The following is a 22,789-nucleotide window of genomic DNA, read 5'->3' as shown; positions in this document are numbered from 1 at the left end:
ACCTATGAATGCAATCTAGGAAAGAAGACTACCTGTAAATAAAAGGCAATCTCTTCCACTCAAAAAAAGATAAAAAGCAAAAAGAGGATCAGAATGGCACAAACTGACTCATCCATTAAAATTTAAAAAATGAATGATTCTAGAATGATGTACACAATTTAAATTCATTAGCACTGAAATTTTACAGCTATTTGATAATTTATAATGGTGTACTCAAGCAACACAATGGATTCTCTTAAGGGAAACCTATGGAATCAAAATATTTTTTCTTTAACAGAAAAAAAATATGTTATTGATGATATACAAAAGTTAACAGCTTGTCAACAGCATTTCAGTTCAATGCAAAAGGAAAGTTTGAGACATACAGATACATACTTGGATTGGTGTAGAATATTAGATGCCTATCGATCTGTCGTAATATATAGGAGCTTCACTGCTCCCATCTAAATCTTGTCTCATATGAAGTGATATTTGATCTCCATGTGCTCGGATCTGTCATGAAACATTGGATTCTCAAAGAGTTTGATACAATTCTAATTATCATAATAAAAGATTGTAAGGTCCTGTTACCCACCATTTTGTGGGTGATATCCCTAGGAGAATTTTTTTCCTCCAAGATGGTCCTCAGCTGGCAACTAGCAGCCCCTTGCAGCCACCAGCTAGCTCATTGTACCATTTCTCTGCCACCTAAGCCAACAATGTGGTCCCTTGCCCATCTGTCATGATCATATGTTTGAAGGTGGGCCTCTCGAACCTAAAGGTATGATTTGTCATTTGGTAATTGAGTATTGTGGATTGCGTATCATGGGCACTTTTGGGCACGGATTAATGGGGGGATTTGGCGGAAAGAATGGGTTAGGTCTATGCCCTTGTCCCCTAGTCCCCTTTTGGATATTAACCTTGCATTCTAATCTCATGGGATCTCTTTTACCGACCATTCGGCTTTAGGGATGGTATTTCATGGGAAAACCCGATTTTTTTGGTCGTGTGGCGCCGCTCCTTTATCCGCTTATATTACCCTCTTTCCACTCATTATCACTCCATTCATCATCTCTCCCACTTGGGTCCACATTCCTCCACTGGGTTCACATAGGGTTAGCCCACCCCTTCCACTCGCCCACACCTCGGGTCATGGCCTGGAATGATGCTCGGAGGTTGATGCAGCTAAAAAGAAAGAAAAAAGCATATTTGGCCACATTCAACAGGAAAATGTACCACAAAATGCAAAATATGGCAAGGGAACCGGAAAACACATTTGGCACGTGGGCAAAAGCCAACACATGAGCTCTACCCCATCATCATGGCCATCACCCTGGTTCCTACATGTTCTATGAACCTCCTTCATCATATAGGAACCCATGATTGTCCCAACTCTTGATGGGAAATGAACCGCCCTACCTTAGAAGGGGGTATTCACTGCTGTATCTTATGCATCATGCTCTTACCCTTTAAGCCTGAACAGTTAATCAAAGAAAATCATAAAAAAAAAGCAAAATGCATATAAAGAAGGGTGGAAAAATCAAGGTCGGGGCACCTCATGTACCACGATTTCTCCCTCCTATACATTATAAACCCAAGTGTGGGCTTCCCTCTTATTAGCTACCCTTGTACCCTAGCATGTGACCCAGGGTTGCCCCTTCTCATCCCTCACTATCTGTCACATGCCACCACCTTTTGAAGGATGTACCTTGAATATATTTTCCGCTTTAAAAGTAGAAACCACCTAATAGGATTTTTGGTTAACCCATTTGGAGTTTAGGAGACATTGGCACATCCCGAAGCTCATTATGGAAGGGCAGGCCATTATGAAATTCCCACTTGTGGTCCATGACTGGTAAGCTCATTTACTCGATTTCTCTAATGACTTCTTGTACTGGAAGGCTAGGGGATGCATTGGATCTTATGCAGGATTGCAGATGGTCTCCATCTTGGGTTTGGTCTCCCTATACAGGGTCCTAACCCTCCAGAGGGCTACATTGGCACATGTAAGGTGTGCGTTGAGAGCCATGGGCCTCCACAGTAGTAGTCAACATTCCATGGATCCCCACAGCCATTCAGAGATTGCTCGTGGTTCACTTATTGGACGAGGAAGATGCACCTAATCCATCATGCCCAGTTGGCCCCAGATTTGCACCATACACTTGGCAGATGATCCAAGACTTGCACGATGATGTGGCATCACCTATACTATCATCCTAGCCCTTGCAGGCGATTTACAGGCATATTCAACGTGTTTGGCAACCCATGAGGACACTTGTGCGCCCCCACATGTCATTTGGAGCACCATAGGTTGGCCAACCCCTTGTCCACTGCTTTTGAGGGTCCTATTCTCCATTATAGCACCCATGGACCGCATTAGGCCTCTTAGAGGGCCCTACGACATGCATAGATTATTATTTGACCTCTTGAGAGGCTTATTCTTTCATTTATGAGCTAGTTTGGTGGGCTTGTCACCAAAAATTGGATTATTAGAATATTATTTTATTTTTGGGGCTTATGTAGGCCAAGCAGGCTAATCAAACTCCTCATTAGTGTATAAATACAAGTGAGGTGAGTTCATTTTCTCATCATCACTTTTGGATTGGATCTCTTCTCTCTCTTGAGAATATCGCACTTTTTCTTAGAGGATGAATTCGAGCTTTATGGATGAATTTTGATGTGTGGATTTGGACTATCTTATCTTGGAGCTTCTCTCTTGTCAAATTGTGGATGGTCGGATATATTCTATTACATGTAAGTACATGATTTTAATGTTATTCTTGTTTTGCATTGTCATATACAATGGACTGGGATTTTCACTATTTTTTGGGCTAATTGCTGCATGCATTTATTGCTTAAATTGTGGAATTTTGTCTCTATTATAGCATCTCTCAATGTATGGGCCATGTAATGTGAATGAAATCTCCTAGGGGTAATTCTATCAACAAATTTATCTTGATAAGCCATCACCTTTTGCACATCGAAGTATAAAAGCTACAAGATTGCTTCTCTTTGACCTAGAAGGCCTCCTTGACCAAGCACTAAAGGCCCTTACTCATATTCATCATAGATTCCATTCTCCCAGGATTAAGGCATTGATCTACCAAAAAGTGGTCACCTTAAACCAACTTGTTTCACCTTTTCCTGGGTCTAGCCAAGTTGGGTCACCTAGGGCATCATTTTCCCGATGAACTAGCCCTCCAAAAAGTTCGATCTCCTAGCCTCTCCTGCGCTGGTGTTTCCTCTAGACCTCCTTAAAATTTGAGGTCATTCCGATAGTGGAGTTGTGAGAAAATCCAAGCCCTAGCTCCAAGATCAAACTTTGCCCTATCATCCCCAAAGGCTAGTACCTTATTGGATCAATTCAACACCTTTAAGTTAATATTCTTTCTTTGATCCTTTCCCCTGGGCCCTACCTTGTCTAGGTTAAGGACACCATTGGTTGCTAAACTCCTTCCTCTTGACCTAGACCAAGTCCACTTGGTCCTGTGTGGTCCCATTCCTTTGAAAGACAATTCTTCAAGAACCATCCGGTATACCAATTTCAACAAGGATTTCAGGGATTGGGAAATTCCTTCAAAAGTCATATCCCATAAACCTAACCCTCAAATCCTCCCTTTTCCTAGAAGACATTGTACCTTGCTTAGAAAGCAAGCAAGTTCCATCTTTTAAACTCTTCTGGGAAGGGGATTATTTGGGTCACTCCATATCTATTCATTTATTTATCCTTCATCGATGACTCCATAATATACCGGGTCTCCTCCCATTGGTGAAAGTCCGTAAATAGAAGTCTAGCATCTGCCCTTTAGGTCCCCTATTAGTTTGAGCGGTAACATTTTGGCGCCATTGTCGGGGATAAGAAACGTGCGTTTTGTTCCCATATGACATATTGACATATCATTATTGGTGACTCCATTGGAAGAACGAAGCCCTAGTTCTTCATTGAACTTTAAGGTCGATGCTTGTAGGGTGAAACAAGCATTTCTCTAGGCATCATTAATTTCACCCTGGCGACTCCTACATATTTTTCATGTATACCTCAAATAGGTTGTCATTCTTTGATAAATTTCCCGCCTTGGACATTGCCAACATCCCTAGGCATCCTAATCATGTCGGAGAAAGGATAGTACATGGGGTGCCCATGTTTGATGTGTGAAATTTTATCTATTATGGCTCTTGGAAATTATTCTTTTACCTCAAAAGTTAATTATGCACTTTATTTGCTACAACAAATAATGAAGAAAATCACTGCTGCAATTTTCACCATAAAAATACTACAGAAAATAAAATACTGGAAACTAAGAAATTCTAGTGCACACAATAAATTTGACACAGTTGTTTGTGGACAATTGTCCTCGGAAAAACCCAACTTGGGGAAACCGCTGCAGTAGATGAGGGTTTTATTACTAATGTTCAACAACAGTTCTAAGTACAATAATTTAGATGCCCAACTAGCAATCTAATTTGAAGAAAATACTGGCAAAAATATTGTGAGAAATTTTTCTCACCCCACAATGATTTTCTGCTTCTAAAATAGCTTCCCCAACCTCTACACTGAGATGCCTGAGTCACCCTCTACACAGTGCCTATGCTGGCCCTCTGAAGATTTCAGCCTTCCTTCCTTCGACTCTTTCGAGAATTCAAAAGCTTCCTCCCAAAATGCTACTACTCTCCTCTTCCACCTACTACTCACCCTCTAGCTCTATCTTCTCTGATGAGTTGCTACTACTGAGAAAATCAAACTGCTTGGGCAACTGAATATCTGCATTGGATGATCTCCATCACCACATTGACTTTCTTTTATAATCCACTGTTGGAGCACCAACGACCAAGATTAAAACTTAATCAATGGCTAGTCTCATTTATGGGTCGATCTGCATGAGTTTTTAGATGATTCACGTCTTATCTCAATTAATACTGATTAATTAACCATATTCCCTAACTTTAGACTTCGAAAATATTTAAAAATCGGTTAGTAATCTAATTGAGACACTTCTAGGCGGAATTTCCATAAACGATTTCTAGGTATTGGAGATCTCATGTATTCTATCCTCTCCTCAAAATTTCGTGGCTAGAACACATCCGATGCTACAAAAACTAACACTCTTAGCGAGAAATGTGTTCTAGCGTTGTTGCTTCCTATAGCAACACTTTGTCTCTGCATCATCTCCTGTTACGCTGCTAATATTTGGCTGCTGCTACCCACCAACTACTGCGCAACTCTGATTTATGCTACATTTGTGCTTCTGTTGACCCTGCCAACATTGCATATGCACTACAACTCCCTCTCATCTGTTGTTGCTACAACTGCAACGTCTGCAATGTCCAAAATAGCCTGTCCCTGCTACTGAAACAGGTTCTCCACCATACCCATTAGTTCTCTAAAATAAACGAACTTAGCTCTCCTTAGAGCTTTCGTGAGTATATCTGCAACCTACTCTTCTGTGGGAACATATTGTAGCTGGACTGCTCCTCGATGTACACAATCTTTGATGAAGTGACCCCAAATATCGATGTGCTTCGACCTATCATGAAACACTCGATTCTCAGAGAGCTTTATGCAGCTTTGATTATCACAATAGACATTGGTCGCCTACAACCTCTGCCTGAACAAGCTTACTAGTAGCTTCCAAAGCCATATAGCTTCGCGCGTAGCTGTGCTGGCTGCCATATACTCTGCTTCTGCAGAGCTCAGTGCCACAGACTTATGCTTCCTGCTACACCAAGAAACCATCCCTGATCCAACGTTGAAGCAGGACCCGGATGTACTTTTCTTATCCATTGAACTGCCTACCCAATTTGCATCTGTGTACCCACAAAGTCTGACATCATCCTCTTGAGTATATTTCAACCCATACTCAACTGTACTGTGAATGTACCTCAAAATACACCTCGTTGTTGCCCAATGTACCATTTTCGGTACCACCATGAACGGACTAAGGGTATTGATTATGAAGAAAATATCTAGCCTAGTGTTGACCAGAAACATGAGAGACCCAATGAGCTGTCTATACAAGGTGGGGTCAACATCCTTGTCATCTGATACATCTATCTTCTTCCAGTTGGTAATCATGGGTGTAGACATGGGTCTGTAGTCCTGTATTTTCAACCTCTTTACAATATCTGTAGCATATCTTCCTTGCCCAAGGAAGATCTCCCCATCCTTCGCCACACCTTCAATCCTATGAAATAGTGAATCAACCCCAAACCTTCATGTCAAATTCTGCTGCCAAGTTCCTCGTGCAATCCTCTATGAGCCTTGATGATCCTATCAAGAATAGATCATCCACATAAAAAACTAAAATGAGGGGCTCATCCTCTACCATCAAATAGTAAAGGTTGGGATTTGCGTCACTCTTGACGAACCCCATCTGTTGCAAGTAGGTGTCAATTCTACCATACTATGCCCTGGGAGCCTGCTTGAGCCTGTATAGAGCCTTCTTCAATTTGCACACATGTGTGCGCCTCTCCCGAGTCTCAAGTCCTTTTAGCTATTTTATGTACACTTCCTCCTCTATCACTCCGTTCAAGAAGGTTCTCTTGAAGTCCATCTAGTGAATCTTCCATCCCATCTGAGTTGCCAGAGATATAACTCATCGGATAGAAGTATATCTAGCAACTGGGGCAAAGGTTTCCACATAATCTACCCTTCCTTTGTGCATACCCCTTTGCCACAAACCTAGCCTTATACTTTTCCACACTGTCATATGTCACATATTTGATCTTATAGATCCACCTCGAACCTACAACTGATCTGTCGTCTAGCCTGGGCACTACCTCCCAAACATCATTCGTCATGATAGAGCTATACTCTTCTACCATGGCATTTATACACACCTTATGTTGTGTGGCCTCTTGAAGCTGGAAGGTTCTACAACCTGATCTACCAATGCTTGGTACTCGTCAGGTTGTCTGCATTGTCTTTTGCTCGTCCTAGGAGTTCTGATAAACTCCTTTGCATCTCTTAATGTCTGAAAAACCTCTCTACTAGCTCGACCACTAGTCATGGGAAGTTCTACCAACTCCTTCTCATCCTGTCTTTGTTGCTCCATCTGCTAAGAACTCCCTGGATTTCCTACACCTGAGGAAATACTGGTACTGATCACAGTAATTAACCCTTGTGACTGTCCACCTACTTGTCCCACTGGTTGCCCCTGTGGATGCCCCTACTGCTGGACTAAAGAAGCTTTTGCTGACTGATTCAGATCACCTGCAGGCATCTCATGAGACCTCCTGAAAGCTCGGTTCTACGTGAACTTCACATCTCGCCTTACTACTATGTTCCTACTGCTAGGAATGTAGATTTTGAATGCCTTTGAGGTTTCGCTATACCCAATGAAAAATCCCTTCTTTGTAGCCTGATCCAATTTGGTCCTTTTATTATCTGGCACGTGACAATAGGCAACACTGACAAAAAATTCTGAGGTGGCTGACTTCTGGCTTCTTCCCTATGAAGACTCCTAGCATTTTCTTCCCCAATGCTCTAAGAGGAGTCATGTTCTTAATATACACTGTTGAGTTACATGCTTCTACCCACAGAAATCTGGGTAGATCCTGGTCATATAACATAGCCTTTGCAGTGTTAACAATGGTTTTTCTTTTTCCGCTCTGCTACACCATTTTGCTGTGGATTATATGGAGCTGCCCATTCTCTCTTGATGCCTTCCTTTGCACAGAAATCTGTGAAGTCTTTATCAATATATTCTCCACCATTATCTGAGGGAAGCACCTTGATTTTCTTCCCTGTCGCATTCTCCACGAGAGCTTTAAACTCTCTAAAACGATAGAAGTAGATCGAGGTTTTCCTGGAATGATAATCAATAAAGGTGACGGAATATTTGCCACTGTTGAGAGCTCTAGTGGACATCGGGTCACAAATATTTGAGTGTATAAGTCTTAACACGTGATCAGCTCTGTTGTCACTTCTTGGAAATGTCGCCTTAGCATATTTCCCAAGTACGCACCCTCTGCACACATCATCGTGTTCAGTTCCAAGCTCAGGAACCCCTGTTACTATTTCTTTGACCATCCTGAGTGCTCCATGGTGTAGATGTCCCATTCTCTTGTGCCATAATTCATTCAACTCCTTCCCACTTCTACTGTTACTGCCTATCAGTGCCATTGGAGAATCGATTTGTAATCGGTACAATCTGTTACTTCGAACTCCAATATGTCTTACCTTTTTCCATCTTAGGTGTTTGACATACACTTTCTTCCCCAAAGTGAATATCATACCCCTTATCCTGTAGCTGGGATACTGAAATCAAATTCATACCCAATCCTGGCACATGCAATACATTTGAAGCGCTAGTGCTTAGTCTTGATTCCCCCTGAAAATCTATGGCACCTCTCCCTATTGGAGTACATTTCGTTATGTTTCCCATAGTAATCTGGAAATCCATCTGCTCCTCTTTGTATCTAGAGAAATATTCTCTAACCCCAGTCATGTGAGCTGAAGCTCCATTGTCTATATACCAAACTCCCTGTGAAGTTGATCCTGCTAAGCAAGCAAATTCATCTTCCAATCTAGAAGACAAATCTGAAGTCTCTTGAATGTTACTTTTTTCCATGGCTATACTTGAACAAATTTAGTGTGTTATTCCTCTTTTTCCCCAACGCGGATTCTACTCTACATCATGCAACAAAAACTCTCTGCGTCCAACCAGGATTCTTCTCAGCAAAAATCTGCGCTGCAACTACTCCCTCTAACTGCTGGAATCACTAATCTAGGCAATTTGATTTTCCTGCCTCCTTTCAACTGAAAAAATTGAATTGTTCCCTTACCAACCCAAATTGTCTGTTATGGTCTTTGCGTAGTTTCTTGGGGAATTTTGATCTACTACTCCCTCTGAAAAATGAAAATTCCTTTCTCTGCTTCTAAACTTCCCAACTGACCAATTAAGCCTTGATACCATGTGAAATTTTATCTATTGCGGCTCTTGGAAATTATTCTTCTAACTCAAAAATTAATTATGCGGTTTATTTGCTATGGAAAATAATGAATAAAATTGTTGTTGCAATTTTCACCATAAAAATACAACGGAAAATAAAATATTGGAAACTGAGAAATTCTATGTAATATCCCTTATCAGGAATATTCCTCAAACACAAGCAAACTCCAACCAGAGATGGACTGGGAAGGCATTTACCAGATATGTCGCCTCTGAAAAGAGGACAAGATCTGGAGGCTACCTAGCCCTTTCCAGACTCTGTCTAAGAGTATAGGAAAAAACACACAAGTGGTATAGTAGCCGGGAAGCTCAAAGAGACAAAAATAACAACGATGCAACATATAACAATATAACCATAAGCAAATACTCAAGAAATGCAGAGAGAAATGCTAAGCCATTTTATTATATTGAGTAATAGAATGAGTGCAAGAGGTGATCAGAAAGATGGCACCTCGACTTACACAAGGAAAGTGAAGAAATACACTCAGAATAGCAAAGGAATGGCCTCTCTTTGAACTGCGTCCAAGCTGCTGGAGAACTATTGTGCTGCTGTTGCTGCTAGAAATTAAATGAGGGTTTGGGGTTGTTCCCCTCCTCTGAAAATGCTAAAACTCTGGAATTGGATTTTACTCAGAAAACCCAGAAAAACCCAGGAAGCTTTTCTGAAATGGCCAACCCCTGAAAATCGCCCCCTTGAGGACCCACGCAATCCCTCAAGGCACTGCGCTGCTGCTGAAATGAACCCACCACAACTCCGCCTAAAACTCAACCAAAATCCTCCAATATGCAAGGGCTGATCCCTTGCTCAACCTCCCAACACAAATCCCCCTGCAAAACCTCAATCCAGAACTCCTGCCAAAAAGAACTGCGTCATCCCTCTCAAGACTACGCAGTCATCCAAGATGCTCAATCCTCCTGCCAAAATGCTGATGGAACTACTGCAAAATTACTAACGGAAATACCTTGCTCGAGCAGGCACTCGAAGTCCCCTGGGGCTAAGGGTGAGATCTCCGAACAGAGACATTCAATGCACTAAACAATGTTGCAGATTAGCTAAACAGCCACGTGCTCTAAGTCGAAGTGACTAGCTCAAATGCACATAATCGAATGCTAAAATGAAGAGGCTCCTCTCTCCTTTATAGCACTGGCCTCTCTCAATCCCAAGGCTCACCTCCTCCAACGTAGCTTTCCTCTTGCCACGTGTTTCTCACCATCTGCGCAGTCACTTTAAGTGTCTACATGGGCCTCTCCTCTACGTGGTTCTTTGGCCCTCCCTTGGCTCCCCTTTTAAGTTACGATGTTGTGCTACTAGGGAGTGTCTTTATTCATGAAGCGAGTATGTCCCCCTCTTCTCACCTTTTTATTTATAAATAGCTATAGAAGGCAAAATTGAGCAAAATCGAATATTCCAATTAGCCATGGCTAATTAGGAATATTAAAGTCTTCCCCGACAAAATGTTGCTTGTCCTCAAGCAACTGAAGTGATGGATGCTGCAAGATCTTCTCACTCTCCCAAGTGGCATCCTCATCCGGTAAATTCTTCCACCTCACCAAGAATTCCCGGACTGTCTTGATCCACAGCTGCCTCTCCCTGCTATCAATAGTAGCCTCTGGCTGCAACACTAAATGCTCCTCATCATCTGTGGGTGGTAGCTCATCTGTCACTGTCACATGCTGCCCCAATGCCTTCTTCAAGCATGATACATGAAAAATGTTATAAATCTTGCTGCCTTGGGGCAGCTCCAACTCATATGCAACCTGTCCAATCCTGCGTATCACCCTGTATGGCCCATAAAAGCAGGGCTTGAGCTTCTCAGCCCCCTTCTGCTTCAGTGACGACTGTTGGTATGGCTGTAATCGTAGGTAGACCAGGTTCCATACCTCAAATTGTCTCTCCACCTGACCCCTGTCAGCATACAACTTCTGCTGGTTCTGCGCTGTAGCCATATTATCCATGAGAGCTCGGAGAATATCCTGACTCTCTTGGATCCAAATCTTGGCTCTTGGAGCCTTGCTAGCACCAAACATCACGTCAACAAAAGATAAAGGATGATATCCATACAAAGCATAGAATGGTGACATACCGATGGACATGTGATGCGTAGTGTTGTAGCAGTACTCCCCTAGATGCAGCCACTTCAGCCATGCTTTCTGCTGCCCACTGACATAGTTACGCAAGTAGCCCTCCAGCGACTTGTTAACTAACTCTGTCTGCGCGTCCGTCTGTGGGTGATAACTGGTACTCCGTGTCAACTCCGTCCCCACCAACCAGAAAAGCTACTGCCAAAACCCGCCCATGAAATAGCTATCCCTGTCACTAATGATGGTCTTAGGAAGACCATATAGCCTGAAGACCTCTCTGAAGAATAGCTCGGCCACCTGTGCTGCTGTGTAGTGTGCGGATATGGCGAAAAAATGTGCATACTTTGTCAGTCGATTAATGATGACAAAGATACAATTCTTGCCCTCTATCATGGGCAACCCTGTGATGAAGTCCATCAAAATACTCTCCCATTTCCCCTCCGGAATGGGAAGAGGCTGCAATAATCCTGCGGGATGCCTCATCTCCCCCTTGTTCCTCTGGCAAACGTCGCACTCCCGGACATGCTAGAGTACATCCTCCTTGAGACCCTTCCATGAGAACCTCTCTCTAATGGCCCTGTAGGTTTTGGTAAACCCCTGATGGCCTGCCAACGGTGAATCATGTGATGCCTGAAGTATCTTCTTCTTGAGCTGAGATCTCTCAATCAAGAAGATCCGGTTCGTGTAGTAGATGATCTCATTGACCACCCTGTACCTGTCATCTGCCACCTGCCCATCCAGAACCTCACATGCAAATCTGTCCTTGGAATACTCTACTAAGAGTCGAGCCCTCCAGTCTGCATCCAAGCTCATAAGAGACAACGTGGCTGGTCTACGTGAAAGGGCATCCGCTACCACGTTGTTCTTACCCTTGACATACTCAATGTCAAAGTCATATGCTTGAATCTTACTGATCCACTTCTACTGCCTCTCCTGTAGCTACTTCTGCTCCAAAAAGAACCTGAGGCTGTTGTGATCAGTCCTCACCCTGAACCTGTTACCCACTAGATATTGCCAGAACTTGGCCAATGCATGCATGATGGCCAGCATCTCCTTGTCGTATATAGAATACAACCTCTTGTGCGAAAGGAGCTTCCAGCTCTCAAAGGCTATAGGGTGACCTCCCTGCATCAATAATGCGCTAATCCCCTCTCCCGACGCATCACACTCCAAAACAAATGGCTACGAAAAATCTGGCAATACAAGCACTGGGCAGCTGCTCATCACCTCCTTGAGCCTGTCAAAAGCTCGCTGCACTATATCCGACCAACTGAATGCCCCCTTCCTCGTCAAATATGTCAAGGGTGCAGCAAGCTGTGAGAAACTCTTGAAGAACTTCTGATAGTAAGTACAAATACCAATGAATCCTCGAAGTTCCGTCACGTTCCTCGGCTCCGGCCAATCTCTGATGGTCCTAATCTTCTCCTCGTGGACTCTCACTCCATCCACCCCTATGATGCGTCCCAAGTACAACATCTCCGTCAATCCAAACTCACACTTGGAGAGCTTGGCATAGAACTGCTGCTCCTCCAAGATGCGCAACACTGTCTCAATGTGCTGGAGATGCTCCTCCCAAGTCCTGCTATAAATGAGTATATCATCAAAGAATACCAACACAAACTTCCTCAAGTGACTGCAGAAGATATGGTTCATGCAAGACTAGAATGTAGCTAGGGCGTTGGTTAGCCCGAAGGGCATCACCAAAAACTCAAAGTGCCCATAGTGACACCTGAAGGCGGTCTTGGGAATGTCCTGTTCCCTCACGTGAATCTGATGGTACCCAGATCTCAAATCAATCTTTGAGAAGAACCAGGCTCCTCTCAACTCATCCATCAACTCATTGATCCTGGGTATCAGGGTCTTCTTGTTCAGGGCCCTGTAGTCAATGCACATCCTCAATGTGCTGTCCTTCTTCTTCACCAACACCACGGAAGAAGCAAAAGGACTCGTGCTCGGCCGAATGTGCCCAAGAGCTAGCAACTCCTGAATGGCCCGCTCAATCTCATCCCGATAGGCCTTGGGATGCCTATAGGGGGTAGTAATCACTGCCTGTATGCCCTGCTCAAGCTCAATGGTGTGTTCAAACCCCCGATCTGGCGGCTGTCCTGGCAGAATCTCCCGAAATACTACGGCATACCGGTCAAGTATGGACTGTATCTCTGGGTGCACTGTCTGCCCTGTAGTCCCTGCCTCTAATGCATGCAGTGCCACTGCCCACTCTACGTCTCCCTTCCGGAAGACTGCCTTCATCCGATGAGCCGAAACAGTCTGAGGCGAATATGTGTGTTGTCCCCGTATCTTCTCATGCCTCCCTGTCTTCTCATCATCCCACTCCATCTCTAGGGTCTTCCAATCTGTCGTGACCTTCGCTAGAGTGATAAGCCACTGAACACCCAATATCATGTTGGTGTCTGGAATATCGACCACGAAAAAGTGGTCAGTTAGTGTGTAGGTGCCCATCGTCACTGATAACTCTGGAACATAACGAGCACACACCATGGTCTGATCTCTTGGGACCATAACTGAAAAGCCATCGAAGCTCTCTATCTGTATACCTCTCCACTCAATCATCTGTGCATCGATGAAGTTGTGGGTTGCCCCATTGTCAACCAAAACTGATACCTGCTGGCCACGTACTATCCCTCGTACGCGCAGTGTCAAATACTTGGGAACTCCTCGCAATGCTGCAAGGGACCCTCCGGTAGGTGCAAAAGCTTCACCACCTGCTGCTGGTGGTGGAGGTGGCAAACGATCCTGCGCGACATGACTACCTCCTACCTCCACATCATCCTCCTCATCCTCTTCCCCGCTACTCTCGAAGAAGACCTCAATAAAATGTGCTTTGCCAGCAGCACATCTATGTCCCCGTGCCTACGGCTCCTGACAGGTGAAGCACAACCGCTTCTTCTTCAACTCCCTCCTGGCATCATCATCAAGCTGCACTCGTCTTGGATTCCCCTTCGGAGGCGGAATCCTCACATCCTTCCCCTTAGGCTGAAAAGCCTGTCGTTGGGGGTAAGGTGTTCGGGTCCTGGGTAAGACATCCTGTAAGTCCCGGGTCCTGCTAATAGCATCCTCAAGGGTGGTTGGTCTAGCGGATCTGACTAGACCCTGAAGTGGCTCTGCTAACCCTTCAACATACATGTAGATCCTCCGTGCCGTGGATAGATCTGGCACCATCACTGAAACCCTCAAGAAATCTAAAATGTAGGTCTTTGGGCTCCCAGTTTGTTTGAGCCTTGTCAGCTCCACAAAGTGTTGTTCTAGATCCCTCTGGTCAAACCTCTCCATCAATCTCCTGGTGAACTCGGCATATGTCGTCACTATGGAGTGTCCGAGTGTAACCATCCCATGGAACCACCAATCCTGGGCCTCACCATCCAAATGTTATGTCGCCACCTTGATGGCCTCCGTCTCCGACATCTAGTTAAGTTGGAAGTAAATGTCTAGCTTCTCCACCCAAGACTTTGCCGAACTGTTTGATGAACCATCAAACATAGGCAAGTGGAATCTACTAGCTACACGGTGGGTGTCATCATCATGATAATGTTGGTATCCTCTGTGATGGTCGCGGGGTCTACTATCCCGCTGGAGCTAAACGAAGTCTCTGAATGAGAGAGCCTCCCTGAAATCCTACCCATAGGCCTGGTATTCTGCAAAATAATCGCCCATATGACCGGGCTCTGCCTCTTGCTGGGCTTCGGCCCCCGTGTCTGCTCCTAAGAAAGTGGGCATGGTAGAGCGTGTAGGGGCATGTGAGGCCATTTGCTGAGTTGCATCACGCTGCTCTGGCAAATGGTGGGATGCACCCGATCCCTCACCAACCTGGAAAACCCGTGGGCTCTCATGCTATCTAGCCTCTACTGCCATGAATCTTTGCCCCATCACCTCAATCTGCCTCGACAGATCCTGCACCGATTTGAGGATCATGTTCGCAAATCTCTTCCCATCATCATCTACCATCGGATCCTCCTGCTCTACGTCTACCACAGGCTCCTCCTGTTCTGCGTCCACTACTGGAACACAGTCTCCCTCTCCATAGGTGTTCTCCAACCTACGCCCAGTGTCTCTGTACCTCCTACCTCTGTAACAGATGTAGCGCTTTTCCCCCGGTGTCATAGATTGCTAGCTCCACAGGCTGAGCCAGATCTATGCTCTGATACCACTGTAATATCCCTTATCAGGAATATTCCTCAAACACAAGTAAACTCCAACCAGAGATGGAGGCTACCTAGCCCGTTCCAAACTCTGTCTAAGAGTATAGGAGAAAACACACAAGTGGTATAGTAGCCGGGAAGCTCAAAGAGACAAAAATAACAACGGTGCAACATATAACAATATAACCATAAGCAGATACTCAAGAAATGCAGAGAGAAATGCTAAGCCATTTTATTATACTGAGTAATAGAATGAGTACAGGAGGTGATTAGAAAGATGGCACCTCGACTTGCACAAGGCAAGTGAAGAAATACACTCAGAATAGCAAAGGAATGGCCTCTCTCTGAACTGCGTCCAAGCTGCCGAAGAACTGTCGTGCTACTGCTGCTGCTAGAAATCAAATGAGGATTTGGGGCTGTTCCCCTCCTCTGAAAATGCTGAAACTCTAGAATTGGATTCTACTCAGAAAACCCAGAAAAACCCAGGAAGCTTTTCTGAAATGGCTGACTCCCGAAAATCGCCCCCTTGAGGACCCATGCAATCCCTCAAGGCACTACACTGCTGCTGAAATGAACTCACCACAACTCTGCTTGAGACTCAGCCAAAATTCTCCAATATGCAAGGGCTGATCCCCTGCTCAACCTCCCAGCACAAATCCCCGTGCAAAACCTCAATCCAGAACTCCTTCCAGAAAGAACTGCATCATCCCTCTCAAGACTGCACAGTCATCCAAGATGCTCAATCCTTCTGCCAAAATGCTGATGGAACTACTGCAAAAATACTAATGGAAATACCTTGCCCGAGTAGGCACTCGAAATCCCCCAGGGCTAAGGGTGAGATCTCCGAATGGAGACATTCAATGTACTAAACAGTGCTGCAGACTAGCTAAATAGCCAACATGCTCCAAGTCGAAGTGACTAGCTCAAATGCATATAATCGAATGCCAAAATGAGGAGGCTCCTCTGTCCTTTATAGCGTTGGCATCTCTCAATCCCAAGGCTCACCTCCTCCAACGTAGCTTTCCTCTTGCCACGTGTTTCTCACCATCTGCACAGTCACTCCAAGTGTCTACGTGGGCCTCTCCTCTATGTGGTTCTTTGGCCCCCCCTTGGCTCACCTTTTAAGTTACGATGTTGCGCTACTAGGGAGTGTCTTTATTCATGAAGTGAGTATGTCCCCCTATTCTCACCTTTTATTTATAAATAGCTATAGAAGGCAAAATTGAGCAAAATTGAATATTCCAATTAGCCATGGCTAATTAGGAATATTACATTCTAGCACACACACAATAAATTTGACACAGTTGTTTTTGGGCAATTGTCCTTGGAAAAACCCAACATGGGAAAACCGACGCAAAGATGAGGGTTTTATTATTAATGTTTAGCAGCAATTCTGAGTACAATAATTTAGATGCCCAACTGGCATTCTAATCTGAAGAAAATTATTGAAAATGAAATTAACTCAAACAGATTACAAAAAAACACACATAAAAACCAGACACAAAATATTGGCGGAAAAGTCAGAAGCCTCATGCTTCCTCAAGTATTCTCTCTCATTCATTTTCATTAAAAAAATTGAATATAGTGTTACAAATAAATAGATGAGAAACAGTGTTCTCAAGATAGTGCGTGCTATCTTAGACACTTCTGGTTGAGATAATTTCTCTTTTGGTTGAGATAATTTCTCACCAGACACACACCAATATAGGAGTCACCTAATCTAATTCCTATCTTAGAGGAACAACCCAAGAGTTAGGCACAAATTCCTAACTTGGAATATTTAATTAATTTATTTATTTTTGGATTTATTATTGTTTTATGAGAGAGGCTAACAAAAATACTGGAAAAAATATTGTGAGAACTATTTCTCACCCCATAGCTATTTTCTTCCCCCAAAATAGCTTCCCCAACCTCTGCATTGAGATGCCTGCATCATCCTCTGCGCAATGCCTATGTTGGCCCTCTAAAGATTTCAACGTTCCTTCCTTCGACTCTTCGAGGAACTGAAAAACTTCCTCTTGGAATGCCACTGCTCTCTGATGAGCCTTGGTATTGCAACAAGAATGCTGCAACTCCCAAGGCTACCCACTTTAATTATCAACCCGGGGTTCATACAAATTTAAAAGGTATCAGCACTATATGTACAACACACAATGTGTCCTTCTTTTGTTGTCATGATGTAATGGAGTGCATGTACTGAAGTCAATTTCTAAACTAATTGCAGAAAATGAAATGTTCGAAATGGAACCTTAACCTATTTCAAGAAAGAAAGTACTAGGAAAGAGACTGAAATCAAATGATAAAACACACCATTTTCTAACTAACTGCTAAGAGGCTTTGCTTCAAAAGAATGCTAAGTTAACATGTATGCAATCCTACTGTCCTAAGCATGCAGATTCAAAACATCAAACATCACTACTATGCATGTAAAGGACTAAAATAAATCTGTTTTTTTCTTTTTATTCTTTTTATGGAAAAACAAGTGTGAAAGCTAATCTCTTTTGGTGATGTGGCAGGTGGCTTGGAGATTATGGTGGATGGTTGGAAGGCTTGGGAGACCCTTAGGTGACCTTGTGTGGCTTCCTAGAGGTTTTCCCTCAATTCAGCCTCAAAACAAGGCACTACAGGAAAACCTACAGGATGTACTAAAAACCTACAAGATCCCCTGAAAACCTACAAGATACAAACAAGAGCAAAATGATGGATGTTGAAGGTGATGGAAAGCTTAGGGAAGGTGGTTGGTGGATGGAATGAGCAAGGAAGTGCCTAGGACCATTTCAAAACTCAAAACCAAAGTTGGGAAATGGATGGATTTGCTCAAAAATCTTGGAGAAGTTTTCTTGTGAAATGATGAAAATGGTGAGGGTTTAATGACCAAGCAAATCAAATCCAAATTGAATGGGACAAATTTTGTTATTAACTAGGATGTCTTAGGTCCCTATTCCAAGTGGAATCACTCAAAAAGACCTCTGTTAACCCATGCCAAAAAAAAAAAAAAACATTACTAGTCGAAAATCTAGAAATTCGAGAACTAGTAAGCTAGTAAATCTAAAAAATGCCTAATCAAATCAAATGCAAATGCAATGAGATAATTTTTGTTATGAACTAGAATGTTTTTGTGATCTAATGCAAGTGGAACCAACTCGATTGAAGCTTGTTAGCATGCTCTAAAAAATAGCAGAAATTTATTGTTCTTCGCTAAAAAGGAGGTCCAACAATTTAGATTTGGGAATAAGAAGACTAATCCAAGTAGCTCAATGATTACTATGAACTTCCAAAGCTTTTCCAATGATGAAATAATGCTTGTGATCCTGCAAAAGAACTTACATCAACCATTTAACTCAATCCTACAATAAGAAATCATTAATACTAATTGTAGAAATAGAAGGAAATAAAAACAAGATATACATGTGAATAAGAAGTGAAAAGAATGAAAGAAAATGATACAATAGGGCTTTGAGGCTCTTGGGATGGCCAAGCCCAAAGAAACTCAGAGACCTATGGATAAGAACAAGATTTAGAAGGTGAACATGACACCAATCTTCATTATTTTCATCAATAGAATTACATCCCTGCCAGAAAATACAATGGAGCTGCAAAAATTCAAGCTCTCTCCACAATAACATTAATGAAAATCTCTCGTTAGAGGAAAATCCGACTTGGTATTTATACAAAATGATTAGGAAACATTCCCCATGAATGAAGGAAGATTTCCCCACCAAAATCCCTTGATTAGTGGATCTGGTCCCTTGATTAGTGGAACACATTCCTAGATTTTATCAATCATTGGAGTTCCACAATCTGTGCCATAATTCCATAATATCTTGTTGATTTATTATTTATTATTGATCCTCCTATAGTAGGGAACAAGTCCCTAAATTATCTCCTCCTCCAAATCTTCATAATCTGCCCAATATTCCACAAAAATAAATAATATTAGGCACAAATATCCAGTTATTCATAAACCTTCCTAATCAATATATTAAAGTTAAAAATATATTATCTAATGAAAAAAGAGAGGTTTAATGTACTGAAAGATGGTCATAGGCCTCAATTTATGTTTTAAGTTAGAGGCATGAATCTTAATTTATGTCTAATTTAGAGGCCCATCATACCCCCCTGCTAAAAGTGTTGCTCATCCTCTGAGCAACTTAGTGACCTCATTGTGGCTCATCCATGGCCCTAGTGGCTTCTCTCTTGTGCATTAAGAATATTGGCTACAAGCTTTGCAAGGACAAGCCCAAAAACATATTTGTGCAAAGAAAAATCATTGTTTCTTGAGAACATTAGCTTGCCTTCTTCCCCTTATTCAAGATGGGTTCTTGAATATTTTTCAGTTTGGCAAGGTCTTCTACACCCTTATCAACCTTCTACTACCTTGTTCCGCCATTTGGACACCTCTAACACCTTCAAAATGCATTTAGATGAGAACTAGGATATCCTGTAGTAATTCCTGTCAAAACTACAGGAAACCCTGTCAAAACTACAGGGAACTAATTTTTAACAGAAATGATAGTCTGAGCCTAGGACAGGCCCTCAACTTGACTCTCATGCCTTTCTCTCATTTCTCTAACATCTTTTAGGCCTTCGACAAAAGCTAGAAAGAGATTGGAGACCTCTTGGAAAGCCTCTTTTCATCACTGCCGTTTGAGTTCTGTTTTGATGGTGGATGCCTCATTTCCTTTTGTTGTCTTCTTCTTCTCCCTTGTGGCCTAGATGATTGCCTAATGGCCTTGGAGTTCTCTATTTTGATTAGGTCTCTCTTAGGAACTGTCATTTTGGGTTTTAGCACAATTTTTGTCTTTCTACCTTCTTGTAGCAGCATTCTGCCTTCCTGTAGTAGTCATTCACTCTTCCTTCAAAGTCTTCTAACTGTATGGGAGTGATGAGAAATGATGAAGAGGGATTGGATAATGATGCTAGGGTTCAAAGGGAGTAGTGTAGGTTTGTGAAAATGGAGAGGATGTTTTTTTTTTTCCAAGAATGAAATGGGATGAATGAATGATGAATAGATAGTGAATATGAAGTGGATGGAGGGCTTGGAGTGTTGTGGTGACTTGGCCTTTGCAAAAATTTCTTCTTTTAACTATTGTCCCCATTCTTTGAGATCATCACTCTTCATAATTTGACTTTTCAACATTGCATGAGTGAAGGAGTGAATTGCAATTAACTAGTTGAAGGCAGCTGAGACTGCTGACCCATCCTTAGCTTATAAAACCTCATCTCTCATGCATTGACAATAAATTTCTAGCTATAATATGCTCAAGAGAAGAGGTCAAGAATATTGCATACCTGTACCTACCTGATGGCCTTCCTGTAGATGTTGTTTGTTGGAGAGTGAAATCCTTGCTTGTATTTGCTGCATGTGTTTTCCTCTTTCTTCTCTGATGTTGTTCCTTGATGTGCAGGTACTGGATGGTGATGCTGATGAATCCTCACTGTGCTGGTGGGTTCCCTCTTGTTAAATCCTCTTGTCATGTTTCTTTGATGGATGTGAAGGGTTGCATATGTCTCCTTATCACTGTTTGATGAAGCCAACCTCTGGTTTTTCCCTTTAAAACTGCTCACTGTCGATCCTGTCGGTGTTGTTCTGTATCCTGTAGGATCTCAGGGAACCCTGTAGGTTTTTCAGGACAACGACTTGTTTTGTCCATATCTCCCAAATGGTAGAATGGATTGACCTAATCTTTTTGAGCATGTTGCCATCGTCATTATGCACCTCCCCATAAAAAAAAATTGGTCAATGGATGCACGGATCTCGAGAGAAACTAAAAATGGCTTAAGGTGATGGAGGTTGATTTCTTGGAAATCGTGCATTGGAATTTGTTGAAATTGCTTGGGCATGTTACCATCATCTAGATGCATTTCCCCATGAAACAGATTTTTAAATGGATGCACGGATATCGAGGAAATGAAAAAATGGTTGCAGGTGATGGAGGCTGATTTCTCGAAAACTGTGCACTGGAATTTGCTGAAATTACTTGAGCATGTTACCATCATCCATATGCATCTCCCTCTGAAACATCTTGGCAAATGGATGCATGGTTTTTAAGTTATGGCAAAAACAAATTTATGCTCTATGTATTTTTGTATCTTGTAGTAAAACAGAGCATTTTGTAGTTTTTTAGGACAAGCAAACTGAATGGTAGAAGTTGGAGAATGATGGGTGGATGGTGAAAATAGATGAGGGTGATGGATTGGCATGGCCTTGGCCTTGTTGGAGCATTTGAGCAAAGGAAGAGAAGTCAAAATTTGACTTCTTTTGACTAGGCTTGACCAATTTTCCTTTTGGTACCAACTTGTTCTTGTTGCTTGCAGATGTTGGAGAGTACATGCATTCATCAAAGAGATGCATGGAGCAAGGATTTCTTTTATTTTTTTTCTCTTTTTTCTTCTAGGCCTATTAGTTGCCTCAATGAGGTTTTCAACTAGTAGGTCTGCCTAGGCGCCTTAAAGGAGGTTTTCACCTAGGATCTTTTCATTTTTCTCTTTCTTTACTTTTTCCAAATCCATTGACCGCCTCATGGAGGTTTTCAATCAATGAGCCAATCTGAAGCGCCTAAAAGGAGGTTTTCACCTGAGATTTTTTTTTTCTCTTATTTTTCATTTTTTTTCTATCCTACCCTACTTGAAAAACAAAATCACTTTCAAATATAAGTATACTTCCAATGGAGCCATGTGCACATCAAGATGACAGAAAAACTGATGTGTAGGCTTGAGATGTATGCTTTGACACATACCTGAATTTGAGAGATCAAATGATTTGACTTTGATGATATCAAGCACAATTGAAGAAGAGGGTATTGCTGCAACTTAATGGCTGTTTGGAACCATATTTCAATATAGTTGTGATGCCCCTGGTCCACTTGCTGATTTGGATCATTCTTCATGTCTTCTTCTACCATGACCTTCAAATCTTCCTCTTTTTGCTGATTGTTCTCTTGAATACATGGAGGATTTGATGGTAACCATGAGGGAGCTTTCTCAATCTCTGATTTTGATGTCTGTTTTTCATCAATTGCAGCCCATGGTTCTGTGGTCTTCTCATTTGAATCTTCTTCTTTTGGATGTGGTCCTTCAATGATATCAAGATACTTTCTTTTTTGCAATACTCTTCTTGAGCTATGGTGAATACCATTGATCTCAAGACAAGATGTTTGGAAGTGTTGTACTTCAACATTGTAAGTGGGCTGAGCTACTTCACTATGTGGGTTTGGAAATGGCGATACAGGGAGTTGAGTGGGAATGGATATTTGAGATGGATGTGGTTGCGATTGTGGTTGTGGTGGAGATGAATGGTAGGGATAACATGGAGTTGGGTATGGAGGATATTGAGGAAAATACTGAAGATGTTGTGGATGGCTCCCATAAGTTCCTTGCCAACCTTGTTGCGAAGATTGGTTTTGGGGTTGAGATGGTCAATGTTGCCAAGGAAAGGGTGTGTTCGAATTACTTTGAGGTGGATATGCATAACCTTGAAATTGTGAATTAGGCTCTTGCATCATGTCAGGTTGAATAAGCTGCCATGGTCCTCTTGGAGTTTCATAACATAACTGTATTGGCAATTGACTTGCTCCATTGTACTCTTGGTAAACTTCCTTCAACCTTGGTAATGATGGA

The sequence above is a fragment of the Pinus tabuliformis genome, chromosome 9 (assembly GCF_031772625.1).
Source record: "Pinus tabuliformis cultivar Carrire ecotype Pingquan chromosome 9, CPIR1, whole genome shotgun sequence".
In the NCBI taxonomy this organism is placed as follows: domain Eukaryota; kingdom Viridiplantae; phylum Streptophyta; class Pinopsida; order Pinales; family Pinaceae; genus Pinus; species Pinus tabuliformis.
Note: the sequence above shows the minus strand (reverse complement) of the source record.